The sequence below is a fragment of the Gouania willdenowi genome, chromosome 3 (assembly GCF_900634775.1).
Source record: "Gouania willdenowi chromosome 3, fGouWil2.1, whole genome shotgun sequence".
Taxonomy (NCBI): domain Eukaryota; kingdom Metazoa; phylum Chordata; class Actinopteri; order Blenniiformes; family Gobiesocidae; genus Gouania; species Gouania willdenowi.
This window is the reverse complement of record NC_041046.1, coordinates 41,706,354-41,727,365: the sequence shown is the minus strand read 5'-3', so window position 1 is coordinate 41,727,365 and position 21,012 is coordinate 41,706,354.

Here is a 21,012-nt window from a genome sequence, read left to right as displayed (position 1 = left end):
AATACACAAAATGACTCCATGAACACACAAAATGGCAGAACAATATGCAAAATGACTTAAGAAATACAGAAAAAGGCTTCGAAAAACACACAAAACGATTTCCAGAAACACAACGCGACAAGAGAAATACACAAAATGGAAGAAAAATACACAAAATAACGTTATTTTTATTTGGTTGTACATTGACAAATACCACATTCACCAAAATACATGTTAACCTGAAACAACTTGCTTAGGTTGAGATGTATCCAGACATTATTAACAATTTAAACACGACAATAGTTCTCAATTAAATTTGACACAGTCATAATTTACAACTCAAAATACATTTTCATTAATATCTTATTTTTCTGATTTTTGTTTTCTTTTTCTTTTTTTAACTTTATTGACAACAGTGTATATGTGTTAATCACAATAATCACAATAACAGATACACTTTGTTGTCTTTGTTCCTGCTTTTATAACGACTGTTTCTTAATTTGAAGAATGATTGAATACCTATAGGATGATCTTTGTTTACAATTCGAAACAACATTTTTTAGTATTTTTAACCTAACTATATCCATACATTTTAATATATTTGATTTTATAAAAAGTTCATTAGTATCATCATGGTATCCCACTTTATTAATTTGTCTTATTGCCATTTTTTGTAATTTAATTATTTGATCAATGTATGTTTTATATGCATTTCCCCAAATTTTGGAGCAGTAAGACAGATAGGGAAGCACAAGTTATGAGTATAATATATGCAAGCTTTTAATATTTAACAAATGTGTAATTTTATAGAGTATACCAATTGTTTTAGATATTTTAATGTGCTATACATGTGGTTTCCAGCTCGTCTGATGGTTGATAATCACTCCCAAGAACCTTGTCTCATAAACTCACTCTATTTCAATCCCATTCCAAGACTTCAAAAACACACAAAATCCCAGAAGCACACAAATGAACGACAAAAACACGCACAATTACCATAAATTACCATTACAATTTGGCAATAATTCTAAATGCTGACGTGAATGTTGAGCCTAAAATCAAACAATCATATATTTGTGGTTGTGGCCCCCCACTGTGATACCTGCCTCCTGTTCCTGCTGTAGAGTTTTTAGGACCTCAAATACAAAAAGGTGAGCGATAAGTTGGAGAAGATACGCCAGGAAAGTTGTAAAAGTTTTGGGTCCACGTCTGCGTCCTTTGTCTCATCTGGAACATTCTCTTTCGGCTCCTTTTGAAGGAACTCCCCCTAGAACTTTCAGCGTGTTACATTTTTGATAAGAGACGAGCACTGAAAACAGCGGGCGGCCGTTAAATTATGCAACGTTCACGTCCTCATAGCCTCATAGGGGCAGAAGTAGAGTTAGGCTGAGTTGTCGAAGGGAACGAGCCATGACAGGCCCTTACGTGGGGGGTGGTGGTGGGTGACTATCATGCATTATGTATGGTGCTAAGTATGCTTCAGCTGCAAGTGCCGAGTGGAGGCAATGGAGGGCGATGGGACAAGGCCTAGCCATTGGTCGCCTGCGGGTAATGCGTTTTAGTTTGCCCCCCCCCCTCCAAAAAAAGTATTTCTGACACAGTTGCTAGACATCCCCCCCCCCCCCCCCCCATGGCCCTAAAATACCCACCTCAAACACAGATTCCTCACCTTCCTCAAAGAACTGCCATTTTCCTGCAGAAAGCCACTAATAGTTTCTGAAAGATGGGATTTCTATAGCTATAGTCACGTTGTGTCTGTTTTTATTTAAGTGCTTGAAGTTTCTCGACTCCATATGTTTTTAGGTTGTGAGGTATTCTGGAAAATCAACAGGAATTCACACACACATACACCATAAAAATAATCCATTTAATATACTTGCATAAAACTATAAAATGTACAAACTCATCGTATTGTGTTTTTGTCATATTGAAAAGGCTAAAATGAACTAAAAATCCCAGAAAGATGTAGCTTTTTACCATCAAATCAAATGCAATCAATCTTTATTTATATTTTTTAAAAAAAAGCACTTTTCATACAAAGAATGGATCTCAAAGTGCTTTTACAAGGTTAAAAACCCTCATGTGTCTATAATGAGAGCTGCGTAAACCCAAACAAGCTGTTTCAGTCCAAATGCTCACATGGTTCAGTTCAGGCCTTTAAAAAATCAGCCAACAAACAGACACATGTACAACATACAGTAATATCTGCTGTACGCCACGTGTAGCCTCGGCAAGTTAGCAACAAGCATTTTTGTGTGGAATAATGGGAGATTAAACAGAAAGCAAATCAATCTTTCAGGAAAATAAAAATGAAGGATCAAACGTGGGAGCTTCTTGTATGGAATCCTACTGTTGTTCTTAGCGCTAACTGTTAGCTAATCCTAGCATACAAGTTAGCCGTTCAAACTGTATTTTATTACAAAATTTAATTTTGGTTTGATTTGATTCTTTTACATTTTGTATTTGTCTCCAACTTGACACCTTAAAAAAAGATTTACGTTAATAAATCAGTAAATAATAAATCAACTTGTCTTAATTCTACTTTTAAAGAGTAAAAATATGTGAACGTAAGTTATAAAAGTAAAAAAACAGCAGAGAGGAGAGACAAAAGAAACTGTGTTGCCAGTTTGGGTTCAGTGTCAGAAAAAGCAGGTGTAGCGGACATTTTGGTGGACGAAATGGTGTGTGTCCCCCCCCCCCCCCCCCAAAAAAAAAAAAAAAAGATTACAAGAAACATAAAATAAAGTCAAAATTACACAAAACAACAACAAAAATTAAGAAAATGGATATAAAATACACAAAATAACTACCAAAATTCACAAAAGTACAACAAAAACACACAAAATGGCAGAAAAATACACAAAAAACTCACAGAACAAGGGCATAAATGCACAAACCAACAACAAAAACACAAAATCCTTTGTTTTTTTGCTGTATTTAATTATGCTCTGTTTGATTATTATTCTAAATTCTGACATAAATGTTGATAATATGGAAATCTGATGTGACCTCGGGCTATGGTCAAAGCTGCCTTTTCTGTATTTTCCCAGATTTGTGTTGGAGACACAAACAGACAAGCTGTGCTTAAGCCCACTGACATTTTGGCATAAAAGCACATTCATATGTAATAATAATGCACGACTTTGTGAGTTTAATGTGCAGGCGTGCGTGGAGAACACGGCTTACAGCACTTTATCAATTATACAAATGTGAGCTGTTAAAACGTTATATTACCCAGAAAGTGTCTCTCCATAACTCAGCAGGGGAACGTGACCAACATGTATTGATAATAAACCTGCCACATTAAGCTGTAATTATTATTTTATTTGCATCACCACACATTCAATCCCACGATGCTCCAGTTCTCCCAATGCGATGTGGTCGTACTTTTGGGAATCCTCCTGTCGGGCCTCCAAACTGAGTTTAATATTTGATGACATTAGTTCTGCTCACTGCTCCTGCTCTCAGCGTCTGCTCCGTGCCCACAGCTCCAGACTGGGATCTGATTCTTCATTTTGGTTAATGGTTGCTGCGTTTCACTTGTAATGAGTGACAATTTAAAGTAATTTGTAAGCCAAATTCTGCCTATAGTAAATCTTGATTTCTACAACTGCTTCCCCCTTTTTCCACATACTGTAATTACGACACCGTGTGAATGAATAGGAGTTGCTGTTGTTATTGATTTCACAGAAGGAACGTCAGTGATGTTTTCACTTTAATGCACGAGAAAATAACGATAAAGCATTTATTATGGCGCTTTATTAAGTCTGCACCAAAAAAAAAGTGTAATACAAATACTTCATTCAGAATTAAAAATCTTTATTAATCCTTTTACCAAAGTCGTTAATGACTTAACTTGCTAATCTAAGGCTACGATGAGGTTGGACGTGAGCAGTGACGTGCTGTGACCACTAGGGTTGGGTAGGCACGCTGCAAACCAATGACAATTTTATATGTTTCTGCTGGCAAGTGTTAATCAAACAAAATCAATGTTGTAAAACACCATTAAAGAAACATAAGCAATTATTTAATATAGCCTCCATACTCTCCCATCAAGATATATCTCATGACACGGCAGCACATCCGTTGTTTGTGTTGGAAACACAGAAACATGGAGAAAATGACAACAACAACAACTCAGAACAGCCTCAGTGAGGAGCATCCACATAGTCAATCCTTTCTGTTGTACCATTCACTGTAGAAAGTACCAACAATGTTCTGACCTTACCATTGCTGAAGGTCTGGTAGCTCAGGTGTTGGTCTCCCATCTTTTAAAAGCTGTCGTTTTTCCTCAAAATAAAGTTTCTTTATCGTCTCTACCGCTGTCATCCTGTCTGTAGTGTTATAATCTCACCCACTAGCTAGAGAACGTAGCAGATAAATTCAATTCACTAATGCACTGTGAACGTACGTATAGCATTTAGCATAGCGCGGTTACGTCCAAAAGCAGCGCAGAGAGCTGCCTTTTTACGCAAATGGTTTTCATCTTGGGGAACTGACTGCGCATGCGCAAACATGTAAAACACGCTATGGAAATAGAGGCAGAGTTGCACTGTGCTTTTGGGAGAGGGTGTGGCCTCCTCCTGGCTCCTCCTCCTCCTTACAGCGGAGTGAGACTGTGCAGCGTCTCAGCCGTACAAGGAAATAGCGATATTTAGTCATTTGGGCTATGAAAAGCACAAAATGCTGACACTTGAAAAATAAATAATTATATTATAATTAAAACAAACATCAAAATATCAATTCCCTCTTGCCTATCCTAACTGTACGTCACTGGACGTGAGTCACCAACTTTGAATCTGTTGCACTGCACTTTCCCTTCACAGACTGTTAATGATGTAGCTCTACTCATTTATTGAACACACAATTGTGTACTAACTGTAAATGTGATACTAACGTACGACTCACACTAAGTCTGACGTCAAAATGAGTATGTAGTGTGTTCACATTAGATAATATGGAAACATTGAGTATGTGATAAATACCAGGAAGTATACTGTATGGGGACATTTTTAAGTGTGCACGGTGGGTACACTAGTCATACTCAACTGCCCCATGATGCATTGCCAGCGGAATGTAAAATGGTGCTGGGACCGGCTTCAAGCTGAAAGTTAAACATCCCCTTTTCAAAATAAAAGCATCGCTTCTTGCCTGATGATGCCCATTTTATGAAAAATCATGCAATGAAATCTTTATATGTCATTGACCCAGATACATACAGTATATATATATATATATATATAAAATATTTTGAAAAATTTACAGTACATTTGTCCTCTGTAGCAGGATACATATACATTAAATAAAAACAAAATTAAGTTTTTAATATTTTACTCATTATCTATGTTTTTAGTGCAAAAAAATTTGGATTTTAATTTAAGGCAGAATCAAGAGCAAACTTGATTCATTTGATTAATTTGAACCAAGTCTTTGATTGTCTCACATTAACCAGGAAATAGGAATATTTATGGTAAATCCCAATCAATTTGCAAAAAGTACTGCAAAAACAAGTACACCAGAGAACTACAGCGTAATAGAAAATAAATACAAAATGACAACAAATATGCACAAAAATAACTCCCTAAACACAATAGGACAACAAAAATACACAAAACTTCTAAAAAAATATGCACAAAAATGACTCCCTTGACACAAAATAACAACAAAAATAAGCAAAAATAACTCGGAAAAACACAAAATCAACACAAACGTACACAAAAAGGCAGCAAGGATCTTTATGGTAAAGCCCAATCAGTTGCTGTATTATTGCTATGAATAGATATTTGTGTACATTTATATACACATAATAAGGTGCGGTGTAGAATATATAAAGTTGTAAAAATACCATAGAGCAGGGGAAGTTATAAAATCTGTCAGGTATCACATCAACAAGTACGACAGTGCGGTTTCCTCCTCACAATAACATGTCACAATGCAGCACGTACACGGTCATCAATCTAAGTCTGTCCTCAGAACCATTACCAAATTAAAGGTTCTGCTCTTATAAATGTTAGCTCTGTAATGCTTTGAAGTCGTTTTTGTCTTCATTCCAGGAAGGAGATGTTTACATTTCTCCAAACAGAGGTCGGAGGATGACATCCAGAAATGTGAGGAAGAGCAAAGACGGTTCACGTCACAGTTCTCCGTTACCTCCAGGTAACTAAGTATTGGTCTGTTTGGCTCCACGTGGTAATAAATCAGGGATGTTGCTCTCCACACTCAGGTTTCAGGATGAGCAAATGGCGTAAAAAGGCCCGGTGTTTATTTGGTAGTGGATTGATTTAGTGTCTCTGAGTAGAGCTCAACCAGGTCCTGCTGCTCTTAAAGGCCTTGTTATTGTCCATTAGATGAGAGCCATGCCTTGGATCTGTGGAGCGGAGCGGGAACAGGAGAACGTGCGTTGAAACGTGTGTTTGGATTGGGCTTCATTTGATTGATGCACATTAACATCTACGCACCACCGCAGCAAAACCTGAAACCCACACAGTTCTAGGCAGAAAAATACACTGATAATGACAAGTTGTGTTTCCATTACCCTTGGCAATGTGCAAAATCTAACTAGTTTAATAAAAACTGCATGGAAACACTTGAATTTTGGGAAAAAAAAAAAAAAAAAACCCACTCAAATATCACAAAAAAGATTTTACACTTTCATGAGGAGGTTTTTTCGACGTTTTGGTGTTGAAATATATCGCAAACGTGCAATGAAGCACTTTTTCTACAATTACAAAACATGGCGCGGTACATGTGGACAGAAGAGGAGACATAGACATTTCTTAGCGTTATACTTAAAGGTTAATAATGCCACATTAGACGTGAAACAACAAAGGAATGTAGAGTGTTCTAAGGAGGTTTGGAGCGTCAAACTTCCTGTGGCGAAGTCTCTTGGGACGAGGTTTCACGAGTTATGAGGCTCAAAACAACCTTCAATGAAAACGCGTTCAAAGCACAATTATATTTGATCGACTTTTAGAAATATCGCTTTAATTTAGTAAAAAACTGTAATGGAAACACAGTCATATATCTATCGATAAATCAAGGAACGTCTGTCTGCGTGTGTGTGTCCGTGTGTGTGTGTGTGGAGCGCATATCTCCCTGACGTAGTGTCTGAACAACCTGAAACTTTTTGAATAACTTGCACATAGCCGCAAATATATTCCTTTATAACACTACAGAGTACAGAGTATGTACACCTCTTTGTACATCCAACCTTCAAACACACTCATTTGGCCATAATTGACAACTCTACTTAAGCCCCCACTATATGAATACATACAGTACTTCCAACGGGCACTGTACTAGTATTTACTAAATCTACGATAAAGTAACCGTGCATTAGAAATGATTTAAAAAGTACGTTATTGCCAAAAGTAAACATCATTAAAGTAATCCACTACATTGTAACACTGTCTGTAACTGGATTAAACGATGTCTCATATTTGGTTTGGTTTAGTTTATTTATTGCGAACAAAGAAATGAAAAAATGGATAAAAAAAAAAAAAATCAACAAAATTTTAAAAAGTCGATTTCATCACAATAAACACACATTTTCCTTAAAATGATTAATTCCAACCCAACACATTTTAGTTGTAGAAATATAAAATAATGTAAAGGTAATGTTTAACATTGGTTACAGTTTCTATTTAGACGCTGGAAAAGTGTCCAAACACAATCTAAATGTGATGAAGACGATGGTGGGCATCGTTTGGCTGCCACAGAAGTGGTCTGCAGGCGAGGGGCGTCACAGACACGGGCGTGTGTGATTGTTATCTCACAGCTTTCCTGTCTTTGAAATGTTGGGTTTTACTACGACACAATCTCACTGAAGTGGCTTCAAACATCACTGATGCATGCACACAACGTCTTACATTTTTCAGTGTTTAAGTGCCTCTGGTTTATTTACAAAGCTGTATTCTCAGATTGACGAGATAGTTCGAGGTTTCCCGCAGACATTTTCACCCGAGGAAGACATTTTTTTTATCTCTCCCAATGACGTTTATTTGTATAATCTATTTATCGGCCTGTTTTTTTTGTATTTTATTTTTTAAGTCCTTTAATGTTGTTTTCCACTTAGTGAGCAGTAAATAAGTGTTTTGGGAGGAGATTGGAATGTTGTTGTCAGAAGGAAAGAAATCACACTTATTTTTAATTTTATGCAAAATGCATTTTAACACTGTGTACTTACAGTTCCTGTTGTTTCCTATAGCTGTGAGAAATATAATATCACTATCTGTGGAGCATCTTTTAATAATGTTTATGTGACAAAGTTGGAAGGTTTCATCCTCAAAGTATCTTAAACCCACTTGGCTGTTTCCACTTCATCAAACCCTTCTTTCCTTTGTGTTTGGTTTATAGACGTCTGAAAGCAAAGGAGTTAACATAGGAAACTGCAGTCAGATTTTTTTGCCCCCAACGTACTGTAGCTAAATGCACAAAATGACTACAAAAATTCATAAAGGACAACAAAAATACACAAACTGACAACTTTATACACACGATTTCTCCCAAAACCCACCAGATAACTGCAGAGTAATAGAAAATAAATACAAAATGACACAAAAAGACAACAAGAAATATGCAAAAATCACTCCTAAAACACAAAAGGACAACAAAAATACACAAAATTCCTCCAAAAACCCACCAGACAACTACAGAGTAATAGTACATTTCCAAAATAACAACAAATATGCACAAAAATCACTCCCTTAGCACAAAATGACAACAAAAATACATAACAGCAAAAATACACAAAGGGAAACCAAAAATAGACAGAATTTCTCCAAAAACCCACCAGACAACTACAGTATAATAGAAAAATACACAAAAAGACAGCATTAATACTCAAAAGGACAGCAAAAATATACACCATACAACTACAGAGTAATAGAAAAATGTGCAAATTGACTCCAAAAACACTCAAACGGATCTAAAATACACAAGATTTCACTTCTTCAGAACTCTTCACATCACAATTATGTTGAATAATAAGATTAGATGAAGCTGGTGGAGACGATTATTTTCTATCAGATAAGAAGTTAGACTTGTCTTTACTTCCTTCCATCTATCCTGTTATGGAACTCCACATCCCACAATGCAATGCGTAAAACCTTTCTGACAATGTCCATAAACAGTGTTTATATACTGTATATCTTTTTTTTGTTTTGAGCAAATGATCAATTTATTGATCTACGAGACCTACACTGTGTGTTTGTCACCTTAAGCAGAAAAGTGCTGTCGTGTTTGTCACACCTGTAGGTTCCAGTCAGTCATTGGACATGTGACCTTTGCGTGTGCACTCAGTCTAAGTCTCACTAGAGGGGAAACATCTTCAAGCATGCTGCTATAGTTTCAGTGAGCGATTTGCATGTTCTCCCCATTCCTGCGTGGGTTGTTTTTCCACTGTAGGTTAATTTGAGTTTCACAAAATTCCTCCAAAAACCCACCAGATAATTACAGAATAATAGAAAATTGTGCAAAATGACAACAAATATGCAGGAAATCACTCCCAAAACACAACATGACAACAAAAAAATTAGCAAAACTGATTCCAAAAAGACAAAAGGACAGCAAAAAATACACAAAAACAAAGTAGAAATGCACAAAAGAACATCAAAAATATACAAACGGATCTAAAACCTACCAGACAACTACAGATTAAGAGCAAAATACACAAAGGACATCAGATATGCACAATAATTACTCCCTAAACACAAAATGAAAACAAAAATTACTCCAAAAACCTACCAGATAACTAGAGAGTAATGGACATTTTCCACAACAACAACAAATGTTCACAAAAAAGACTCCCTGAATACAAATGACAACAAAATTTCATAATAATACAACAAAAACCCACCAGACAACTACAGAGTAATAGAAAAAAAACAAAATTACAACAAATTCGTACAAAAATAACTTGCTAAACACAAAATGACAACCGAAAATATACAAAACTGACTCAAAAAAAACAAAAGGTGAACAAAAATACACAAAGGACAACAAATATGCACAAAAATTACCCCCGAAACACAAAATAAAAACATTGATGACTAAAGATTGACATTGACAGCAAAAATACACAAACTGAATACTAACATACACTAAATGTCTCCAAAAACCCACCGGATAATAGAGAGTAATAGACATTTTCCAAAATGACAACAAATATTCACAAAAAAGACTCCCTGAAAACAAAAATGAAAACAAAAATACATAACACAGCAAAAATACACAAAAGGGCAGAAGAAACTTACTAGACAACTACAGAGTAATAAAAAACAACAAATTTGTACAAAAATAACTTGCTAAACACAAAATGACAACAGAAAATATGCAAAATTGACTCCAAAAAGACAAAAGGTGAACAAAAATACACAAAAGGATCTAAAACCTCCAGTTGTTTCCTAATTGTTATAACTCCATCCCCTTAAGATGCTTGCTTTTACTTATTGTACATAAGATTCCTCTTTTTACTATTTAACTGTCTGCACATTTCTGTCTATTCTGTACACCCTGAGTGATCTTACTGAATGCCAAATGTAACAAGTGATTTTCTCCATTGTGAGATCAATTAAGGATTATCTTATCTTATACTGTAAGTATACAAAACAACTACAAATAGGCCCAAGAATTACTCCCTAAACAAAAAATGACTTAAAAAACATAGCCAAGAATTAAACTGAGTGTGTGTGTGTGTGTGTGTGTGTGTGTGTCTATATTTACGACACACTGGCGTACTGTTCAGGGCGTGCCTGGCCTTGTGGCTGATATGAGCTGGATTGGCGCGTTCCCCTGTGACCTTAGATCATGATAAAGTACAAAAGCTGTAGGAATAAGAAACAAAACAAAACAGATGAAAGTTAGTTTTATAAGACAAATATCAATGACCTACTGTAAAAAAAAATGCATTCCGTGCCATTCGGCAGGAAGTAAGCAGAAGTTTCCCACCACCTCCACTATGATGCGTCTTCTGAAAGTGTCACATGACCTCCCGTCCCCTTTACATCCCTTCTGTGCATCCTAGTGTTCCTACGTTTCCCTCTCAGTTTTTCTCTCCCTGGAGAAGCTGCAGCAGATTCTGGAACACAGCATCCTCCGCTCGCTGGGAATCTGTTGCCCTTTGGTTAAAATAGCATAACCCTCTGCATCCCATATAGTGCACACACAAACAGGAAGCTAATGCTACTTTTGTGGATCCATGTGTTGAAAAGTATTAAATCACTCCACAACTGCAGTTTTCTCTTTTCTAAATTGCTTATTTGTCACAAATTAGAAAACCAAACCTATAATTTCCACATAAATCTAAACACAGAGCTGTAATGGATGTAATGTAGTGCACTGTATGTTTCCCATGTGCTGGAACATTCTCTGTGGGCTGTTTTGTTGTCAGTTAGTTTGACTTCATGAGAAAAAGTCCCTTTAAATGGTCCCAGTGGGGGTTGTGTGAGGTCCAAAGGAAACACTTAGATTTGGAACAAGATATAGAACATTATCAAATTAGGAGAATTATCTGTGCTGTGTCACTTTTTAGAGATTCAAGAGAAGATAGAGGGAGCGATTTATGTAATGTGGAAAACAATGAAGCGTGTATTTTGTAATTATAGGCCCAGTTGTTGCAACATGTCTTATCATATGTGATTTAGAAGCTGCAGATGCAATGGAAAGCACTTGGAGGTCGACATGTTTGACGAACTGTGACATAGTGACGTAACTCACACTGGTTTGATGATGTTAAAGCAGTGGTTCTCAATGTTTTTTTGGTGCAATCAACTTTCTGCTAAAATACATTGAGGCATGAGGTAGTTTAACAATATCTGATGTGGTCCACTGACACCTAGTGACCGGGCGTTTACGTGCCATGTATATGTTTGCGCAATTAAATGTTTTTTTTATTTTTATTTTTTTTAATTAAATAAACATGATTAAAAAAATCCATTTTGACATTTTTTGGATCGATACGATAACTGCTCGGTGAAATATCGTATATATATATTGCCGAAACGATTTTTTGTTACACCCTTACGTTGTAATGTCCAAGGGACTGGATAATACATAATAATTGCTAAAATATCACATTGAAATTATATTTCACAGAAACTCTCTTTGGCAACAGAAATACAAAAAGTTAAGGCTCAAACATACTCGGGCGGAACCAAAATAAGCGCATACACAGAGACACTTCCTCTGAACAGAAGTAAGAGTAGCGCTTTAACCTACGGCTCTGTTTCCACGATGTTTTCAAGTGAAAATGCAAAGGTTTTGTTGCGTTTTGGATGTCCGTTTACACATGTTATCTGTGCAGTGGTCTGATGTTGACATTAACAGTTATTTGTTAATAAAATTGGTGCTTACCGCTAAAACAAACATACAAATGTCATTTATTTGAGAAAAAAATTTGTTTTTCACTGTTGCGTTGGACTCAGATGAGAAAATGTGGCCCGATCCGCACCCCAACTGTGACACGGTTATTTATTTACTCACCGTTCATGTGACTGTTTACTGTAAGACCTGTGCACATGCCTCTGCGTACATCTGTGGAACCTAACTAGTTTAGTTCACTGTGCTTGTCTCCTTTCAGTCTCCAAGCCGTCTTCCTCTCATTCTTCTTTATTTACGGTTTATTTCCAAGCTGTCGAGAACACGCACTCATTTTACTTCACGTCTGCAGAACTGTGGGGGAAATTCACGCCCAGAACATCAGTACAAAATGTATCACACATTCTTTTTCAAAGCAATAGGTATAATGTGTGTGGGCTTATTCTCTTTGGTTTAGAGCGCTTCATCAACCATTAGCTTAAAAAAAAAAACTCAAAATGAATGTTTATTTTTTCTCATATCCTGCCCTATGCTCCTTTAAGTGTGCAATCAAAATGAATAAATAATGTAAAACGTATTTTCATGTCACTTCAGGCTTCTGTACTTCCTTTTCATGCCTTTATTTTAAGTTAAAACTCCAGTCTTTGGTTTTGTATCATATATTACATACATTTATTACTTGTGATATCAAACAAAACCGCAAACAGCTGCATTTATTATGGGTCACAATGACTTAAGATATTTTTATTGGATCATCATCATCACCATCATCATCACTGCCATAATGGGAAACTCTTCAAGTCCTCAGTAATTAAGCTTTCAACTGGTTCTCATGGTCCTTTCTCACAGTGAGTCTGAGCAGCTTCTTTCTGAGCCGTGCACATCTGGACCATGAGAGGAAATGGTTTGATCCAGCTGCTGTGGAGAGGTCGTGACCTCCAGTTAAAACAGTTTAGGTTCAGGTCAGAATGGTTAATAGCTGCAGATCCTGCTCGCTGCGTAAATGTTGACACGATATCACTGGCAACAAACATGAGAGAACAACAAGAATAACTAAAAAACACTGATTCAGACACTGACATGTTGATTATTTCAACTGTTTTACCATAGTTACTGTAACTGTTGTGTTTTTAGTGCATGAATACTGTGACTGCTATTGCAGTTTGTACAAAATATGGAAACATAACTGGCACACTTCAGATAAAAGAAGGTCTGACTTAAAACTCTCACGAAAGGAATGAGTGCAAACACTTTCTGTAACTGCAACAACAAGAACTTTTCTGCTGTGTTGGGCAACTTCAGGTTGACTAAGTTCTCAAACAGATTTTGGAGAGCAAAAACACTACTCTCTTATCAGTAAACCAATGAACTGCAAAGGTGTCATTGTGAAGAATCAAACAATAGCTCAAAGCATTGGTTAGAGGAAAACATTTTTCATTTAGTGTTTGCAGTTTTTGGAGAGTCTAGAAGGATGGAGATGTCGATCTTAAGGGCCTATACAATGAAGCTAGATTTCCTCTTATTGCGCTAACATCCAGGATTTAATCAGTGTGTGCTGTCCTACGATGCCGGCTAACGTCTTACGGACCTAAATCACCATGGTAACTTAGGCTTAACGACTAGCCTGGTAGGGACCAGGTTTTGTTCTGGATAAGATCTGAGCGAGTACTAAAGTCCCGCCTCCTAACCAATCAGTTCTCTTGGAAAACGACCTGTCCAATCAAAGGAGGAGCACTGTGAACACGTCTCTGTGTGGATGTGATGTGACGCTGACAGGAGAGAGAATATTTAGACATTGATGCAATCCTTTCATTTACTGATGATATAGGAAATATAGAGATTTATATCTGATGGACTGATAAAGTAAAATAAGTCAGCTGATAAAGCCTGCGTGCATCGGGCACTTTCAAACCGATAAATTATTTAAATAATAAATTAATTGATTCATTAATTCATGTATTCTGGGGTGGTGCAAAGAGCCTCAGTCCTGTAGATAATCTAAAATATAAATATATTTCACCTTATGATGTATGATGTATGATGTATGATGTATCTGTATGAATGCAGCATCAGAGACACAGACAAGGTAAAAGTGAAAGTGAAAATTATCAGAGTATCTGTTTATTCTCCATCTGTAATCTCACTAATTAATTACTTGCTGCTTTTACTGTAGCAACAGTGTTGTTTTTGGTCTGAATTATGGATTTTAATTATTCATATTTTTAAAGAATTATTCCTCAGTTGTGACGTAAGTTGCTCTCCAGTTTCTCTGTGATTGTGATTGGTCTGACGCGCATGTAGCCAGGCTGAAATCACCTCCCTTAACTTAGTGAGTTGTAACACTGCTCTCCCTTTTTATATCCTCCCTATAATAAAAGATTTCTTACCCTTCCTTAGGGAGGGCACTGAAAAGAAAACAAAAAGAAAAAAAAAAAAAAAACTTAGTGAGTTGTAATCTAATTTTGTAGCACAGCTTCTGTCTGAAGGAGAATGTTTGGTTAGTTGAAGCTAACGGAGATAAAATCCAGGATATAATTATCTAGCTTCGTACTATAGGCCCTAAAAGCTGAAGTCCTTCAGAAAAATGAAAATGTTGAAAGTTAAACTTTGTCACATGAATACATTAAATAATAATCCTGTGTGTATCCTCTGCTTGTGGAAAGCCCAGAAAAATCTTTCATCACAAGTTTAGGTTTGCACACTGTTTATTAATTATAGACTGATATTGCTTAGCGATGATCTACTTTGATAAAGCAAAGGTTTCCTGTTGCTTTGAATGACGTCCTAAGCTTCATAGTTTGTTTGTTGGATAGTCAGCAGCACAAAGGAAAATATAGACATTTTTATATACAGTATAGCTTTCAACAGTTAGAACTTAACATGATATACTCATTTAAAATTCAAATAATCTGGTATTTATTTATTCATATTTATTAACTAAATAAATATTCTGTTCTTTAAGTTTCCATGATTGTTGTCCTTTGTAATTTTTTGTTTGATAGTTTGTATTCCTCCCTTTTTTGAATTTTTTAAAATTTTCATTCATCAATTAATGTATTTAATCTTTAATTTATTATCAATTCGTAAATATGTATTCAATTATTCATTCATTTGTCTGTATATGTTATCTCTGTCCTTAAGGTTTCCCATGATTATTATTTATTTGTGTCGATTGCAAATGCAATAGTAACTGATATTTCATACTATTACTGTAGTAGTTTATGTTAGTTTTAAATGTGGAATGGTTTAATGTGTTCTGCAATAAAACTTTTGGGTTACGTTCTCTGTTAAAAACGGTTATTTAGTAAATATTTGATTGCAAAAAAAAAAAAAAAAAAATTGTGGAAAGTTTCAAAAATAATACATAAGAAATAATTCATGCATATGGTTTTAGCTCATAATATAATCTAAAATATGGCATAAAAGATAAATAGAGGAGCATCAGTGCTGATGAAAAGCTGGATTTGTTCCTCTGGCTTTCACAGCAGGCGCGACAATCTCTGTCAAGTGTTAACAGAAAAAAGTAACAGCTGAAATGTGGCAACCAAATGGATAAATGACGCCACGACTCCATGACTAACAGTGCCTCATAGATCTTACTGTATCTATTTCTAGTAAAATCCTTTAAAAGAACAAACCGTAACCATGCAGGCCCAAAGTGAAGCTACGTGTGGTTAGCATAGCTTTAATGTATTCATGAAGAGGCCTATTTATTGGACAAAGTATTCAGAAAACGTCATTAATGCAGTGAGTGGAAGTGGGGGGGGGGTTCAAAGTTTTCCCGGAGCCTCCAAATGGAAGCTTGGCCGTTCCACAGAGGACAGGGAGAACACAGGCTAAGTGCTCCAACAGCGGGTGACGCTAACACACTAGGACGGGCCCAGTGGGGCGTGAAGCGGAGGAGTGCTGTGAGAGGTGACTTATGGGACAATGGGGCCGCTTTTCGCAAATAAAACATGAGGCTTATCCACAGCCGCTCAGCTATACAGTCTCCATTGCTTTCAGGTGTTTGTGGACACAAAGAAAAGACAAATGTGAATGCATGCTCTGTGAGTGTTTAGATTAACTGGTGTTTTCACTCAAATGTTTCATCGTTTCCTATTCATAGACGTAGACATAGCACCTGATTTCCACTTAAATGTTATTAACAACACTTGGCGTTTAAGCCTCAATACGACACTAAAATGACACTATGTGTAAAGGAATCAATGAGGCCACAACTCACTTTCAAACGGGCCACCGGACTTAAAACGCCTTCACTTTGTTCTTGTTCTTGTTGTTGTGTAGACTAGTTAAAATCACTACTCCTCTGTTATTCGTGAAAGGATCTGGCTGAAATTTGATAGCTATAATCTATGGATGTGTATGCATCAATGCTCGGAGGCCAATTTTAGATTTGGGGGCCCCAAGGGGTCCCAAAAGAAAGAAAAAACGAAAGTCAATTTCTCATTTATTTGCGAGTCAAATATTTGGTGGTAGCGAATCATTGGCACATACCAATATACAAAGGGAGCCCTTTTTTTTTAAATAGAGCCCACCCCCCCATTTCCACCAGCCTCTGGGACACAGGACATGCTGTAGAAGCTAAGTAAACGTAGGTACACTGCTGCTTCACCTACCGTTAGTCTACGGTAACTGTTAAGCCCCGAGGCTTCCTCAGAGCCAGGTGTTTAGACTTTGTTTGGGCTGTTTTTACGGTAGCTTCGGCTTCCTTCACCGAAGCCGGAGTTGTGCCAATGTCTGTGACCCGAAAAAATCTGTGACCGCTGCGGCTCCTCAGCGGTAGAGAACTGCGTAAACCTCTTCGTAGCTATTAAGGAGCTATTTACTCCCACTTATGATGGTCCGGTGGGTGAAATAAATGCAGACTGGAGAAGAATTACAAACGTGTTTAAGGGGGAGTAAAAGTCCGCCGAGAAGCCGCAGGAGTTTGAACTGTTGCCACCATCGGTCACAGATTTTTTCGGGTCAGATTTTGGCTCAGCAGCGGTCTGGAAGCCTCCGTCCTGCGCTGCTGATGTTTTCCAGAGCTGCTTAATACACAGACATGAGACCACTACAGCTAATGTTAGCATGTATATTAGCCGTAGTATCTCCCTACCAGCTGCAGTTTGAGCACAAACCAGGAAGAGCGATAAACGCTTGATGTTGTGCTGCCTTGCTGTGCGGGGGTACAAAAGTCAGGTACTGCGACGAGTAGACGTCACGTGGACAGTCACGAGACAACACTAAAGTCGACTAGTTGACTAATCGACTAGTCTGTTCAACCCCTACTAGGAAGTGTCTGCTCTTTGATCTCTTCCTTTGAAGTTCTCTGTGGCTGGGTGGAGTCCTCCACCGGCATTTCTGTGGTTGTACCGACCTCTTTAGTGCTGATGCACTGCGAACTGTGGTTTTGATCTCGTCGCTGTGCTTCAATCGACTGATTTGACTGTATTCAAAAGAAACTAAAACTAAAGAGAGAATGTTCTTTTACTGTTCAACCTTGTCATGGTTTTTAAATGGATTTTTTATGGCCTCTGTCTTGTCTCGGTCACGGCCTGTCTTGGTCTCGACTCCCAAAAGTCTTGATCTTGGTGCATTCTGGTCTCGGGCCAGTCTTGGTCTCACACACACTACCAAAGCCTCATTTTGTGTCCTGTAAACATTAAAGAATTGACAAACAAGAATCTCAATTTGTTCAAAGAAACTTTGCTCATTTGTGCTTATGTGGAACAGGACTGTATACGTTGGTGTAGTGGTTAGCATAGCAAAAATATCCAATAAAAGTTAGTGAGTGCAATGAGGGAAACCATTTGGAATGACTTGCGTCAAGAATTATTTTATCTTGTTGGAGTCGTCCATTTGCACTTAAATCAGGTAACGAACACCTCGTGATGTCAGGAAAATATAAAGCACAATAAAAGTTTCTGCCCTTCGTTATGTAAGTGTTCAGCACTCAGAAGGAGGAAGAAGAGGTCAACAAGTTACGACCCAAATAACTTCAAGCGGTCTTTGAAATTCAAGCAAAGAGCTGTATATATAAATAAGACATACAGTCCTGTGCCCAATGCTATATTTGCTAGCGAGAAAACCAGTGACATCTTTGGACATAAAAGGTTTAAAACTTCAGTGACTTCAGCTTCTTAATTGTTTCTTTCTATCCTGAGAGTTTTCCCCATGCCCTGAACGATCGTAGCCAAAAATAACAAAGTTGTAACTGTAAAAAATATGTATTTGCCCAAAATTATGTTCTTGTTTTAATCCCTGCGATGCAAACGTCTACGATTGGATGTAACCATGGACGAGGTGAACAGAGACGACATGCATTGAAGGTTGAAGTGTACATGCTGAATAAATTAATGATCACTCAGCAGCGCCGTCAATATTTCATATCCTAAGAGTGTAACTGAATTTACAAACAGAGCGTGAGACAATGCTTTATTTCACATTTTCTTTCAAATGAGTGCTGCAGGGGAAAGATGATTATTTATCCTGGATTACAGACTGAAACATTTCCTGACCGAAGATAGATGGTGTCGAAGCAAAAACCTTGATTTAAGAAAAATAAAGAGCTAAAGGTTCAAAGGTTTTACCTCACTGAACTGCTCCCACCACACACCTCAACCAGGACCCGGTTATGCTAACAGCACCGTCTGGTCACGGCTCAAAACAATGGGCGACAATGGGCCCCCCGCCTGTGGAACACCATCCCAGACCACCTCAGGGCCCCGCAAACGGTGGACGCTTTTAAGAAAAGACTTAAAACTCACCTTTTTACGCAAGCTTATTTTAACAGTTAATGCCTCTTTTTAGTCCCGTTATTTATTTATTTTTTTTAACAGCAAATACTTGTTTTTAGTCCTGTCTTTTAATATATGTTGTTACGACCGGCTCTAGGCTGCAACAAGTAAGGGGGACGCGACACAGGAAAAGGGTGCAAAGAAGTACATTTAATAATAAAGTAACAGGTATACAGGCACATCACAATTTTATGTTGTATTGTTTTAATCTTGTAGCACTTTGAGATTTGGTATCAAATGTAAAGTGCATTACAAATAAAATGTATTATTATTATCATTATTAAAATTATTGTGTTGTGTTGTTTTTCAATATAATTTCTGTTGGTGGGGGATATATACCTTATAGCAGGGGTTCTCAACCTTCGGGTCAGGGCCGTATTTGGGGTCAGGAGACACTGGAAAGGTGTTGCCAGATTCCTTCAAGAAACTAAGAATATTTTTTGACCAATTTATGCCCATTTTGCTTCTTTTTTACCCTTTTACTGCAAATACACCACATTTGCATATTTTAACATATTTTTATCACTTTTTTTTACCATATTTTTGCTCCTTTTAATGTATTTTTGCTGCATTAATCCCATTTCTGACACCTCTACATAAAATTTCATTGCCGTTTTTGCACATTTTCAGCACTTAAAAACCTTTTTCACCACTTTTCCACCTAATGTCACATATGTTGACCCATTATTGTCACTTTTAACCTTTTCACCATATTTCATTCTTATTTTTGCCAATTTAACCATTCACCATTTGTCATACCCATTATTTGCCAGTTTAAAGATTTCCTTTAATGACCCCAACCCTCCCGATTTCTGCCACTTTAAGCCAATATTGACACTTTGAACCTTTTTTACCACTTTTTTCCGTCCATTTTTACCCGCTCTAATTTTCAACTTTTAACCAGTTTTTGTTTTTAAAACCCCTTTTCTCCACCTTTTCCATTATTTTTGTTCACATTTAACTCATTTTATTTCTGATTCAAACAAGGATTTACATCTTTAAGATGACTACATTCTATGACGCAAATAATAATAATAAACTTCCTGGGTAACGGTGGATTATTCAGATAAATAAATAAATAAATAAATGTGGTTATCACAGATTCATAGAATAATGGACCATCATTTTACTGACTTTATGGATGGACCCCAAAAATCTCTCCCCTTTATTCCCCCTTACAGATGGTCCTGTCTCCACATGACTGTTCTTCAATGTTCATGTCTGTGTTCAACCACCTTCAGCTACAGTGGGGGTCCCCGCTCTGTGGGACCTTTATTTTGGGGGTGACGGGCTGAAAAGATTGTGAACCACTGCTCTAGGATAAGCCTACTATGGGGTACGGTAAAAAACAAGAACAAAAACACAAATTGACACAGACAACAACAAGAAAAACACTTAATTCTTTCCTGTATTAGGATTGGTAAATATTGTAAATGCTGGCATGAATGTAGATAGTATGGCCCCCAAATCACATTTTTGTGGCCCCCACTGTGGTTTTTGCCCTATATACTCAAGGTTGAGAAGTACTGCAATAAAAAGACTGGAGTTGATGGACATCAATAAATGAATGATATAATGTTCAATGTTTGTTAGCTTAAGCTTTGATGGCTTTCTTTGTGTTTTTACTCACACACACAAGTTAAGCTGAACTATTTTTAGATCAAACCAGTGAAAGACTGCAGTGAGACAACGTCTGACCCCCCCACGCCCCTCTCGCCCGCCTCCCCCGGTGGGCTTTAATTGTGTTCCTACAAAGTCAGGAAACTGTGTAGTCTCTGAGAGCTGAGGAAACACGCTGCTGCACGCTGGGCTCACGTCCAGGGTCGACACTGACAGGTCCCCACCCTCACATCCACCTCCTCCATCCAGTCACAACACACCCCCACAACAATCCTGCACAACATGTGTTGGCTCTCTGCAATGACCTCATGTAATA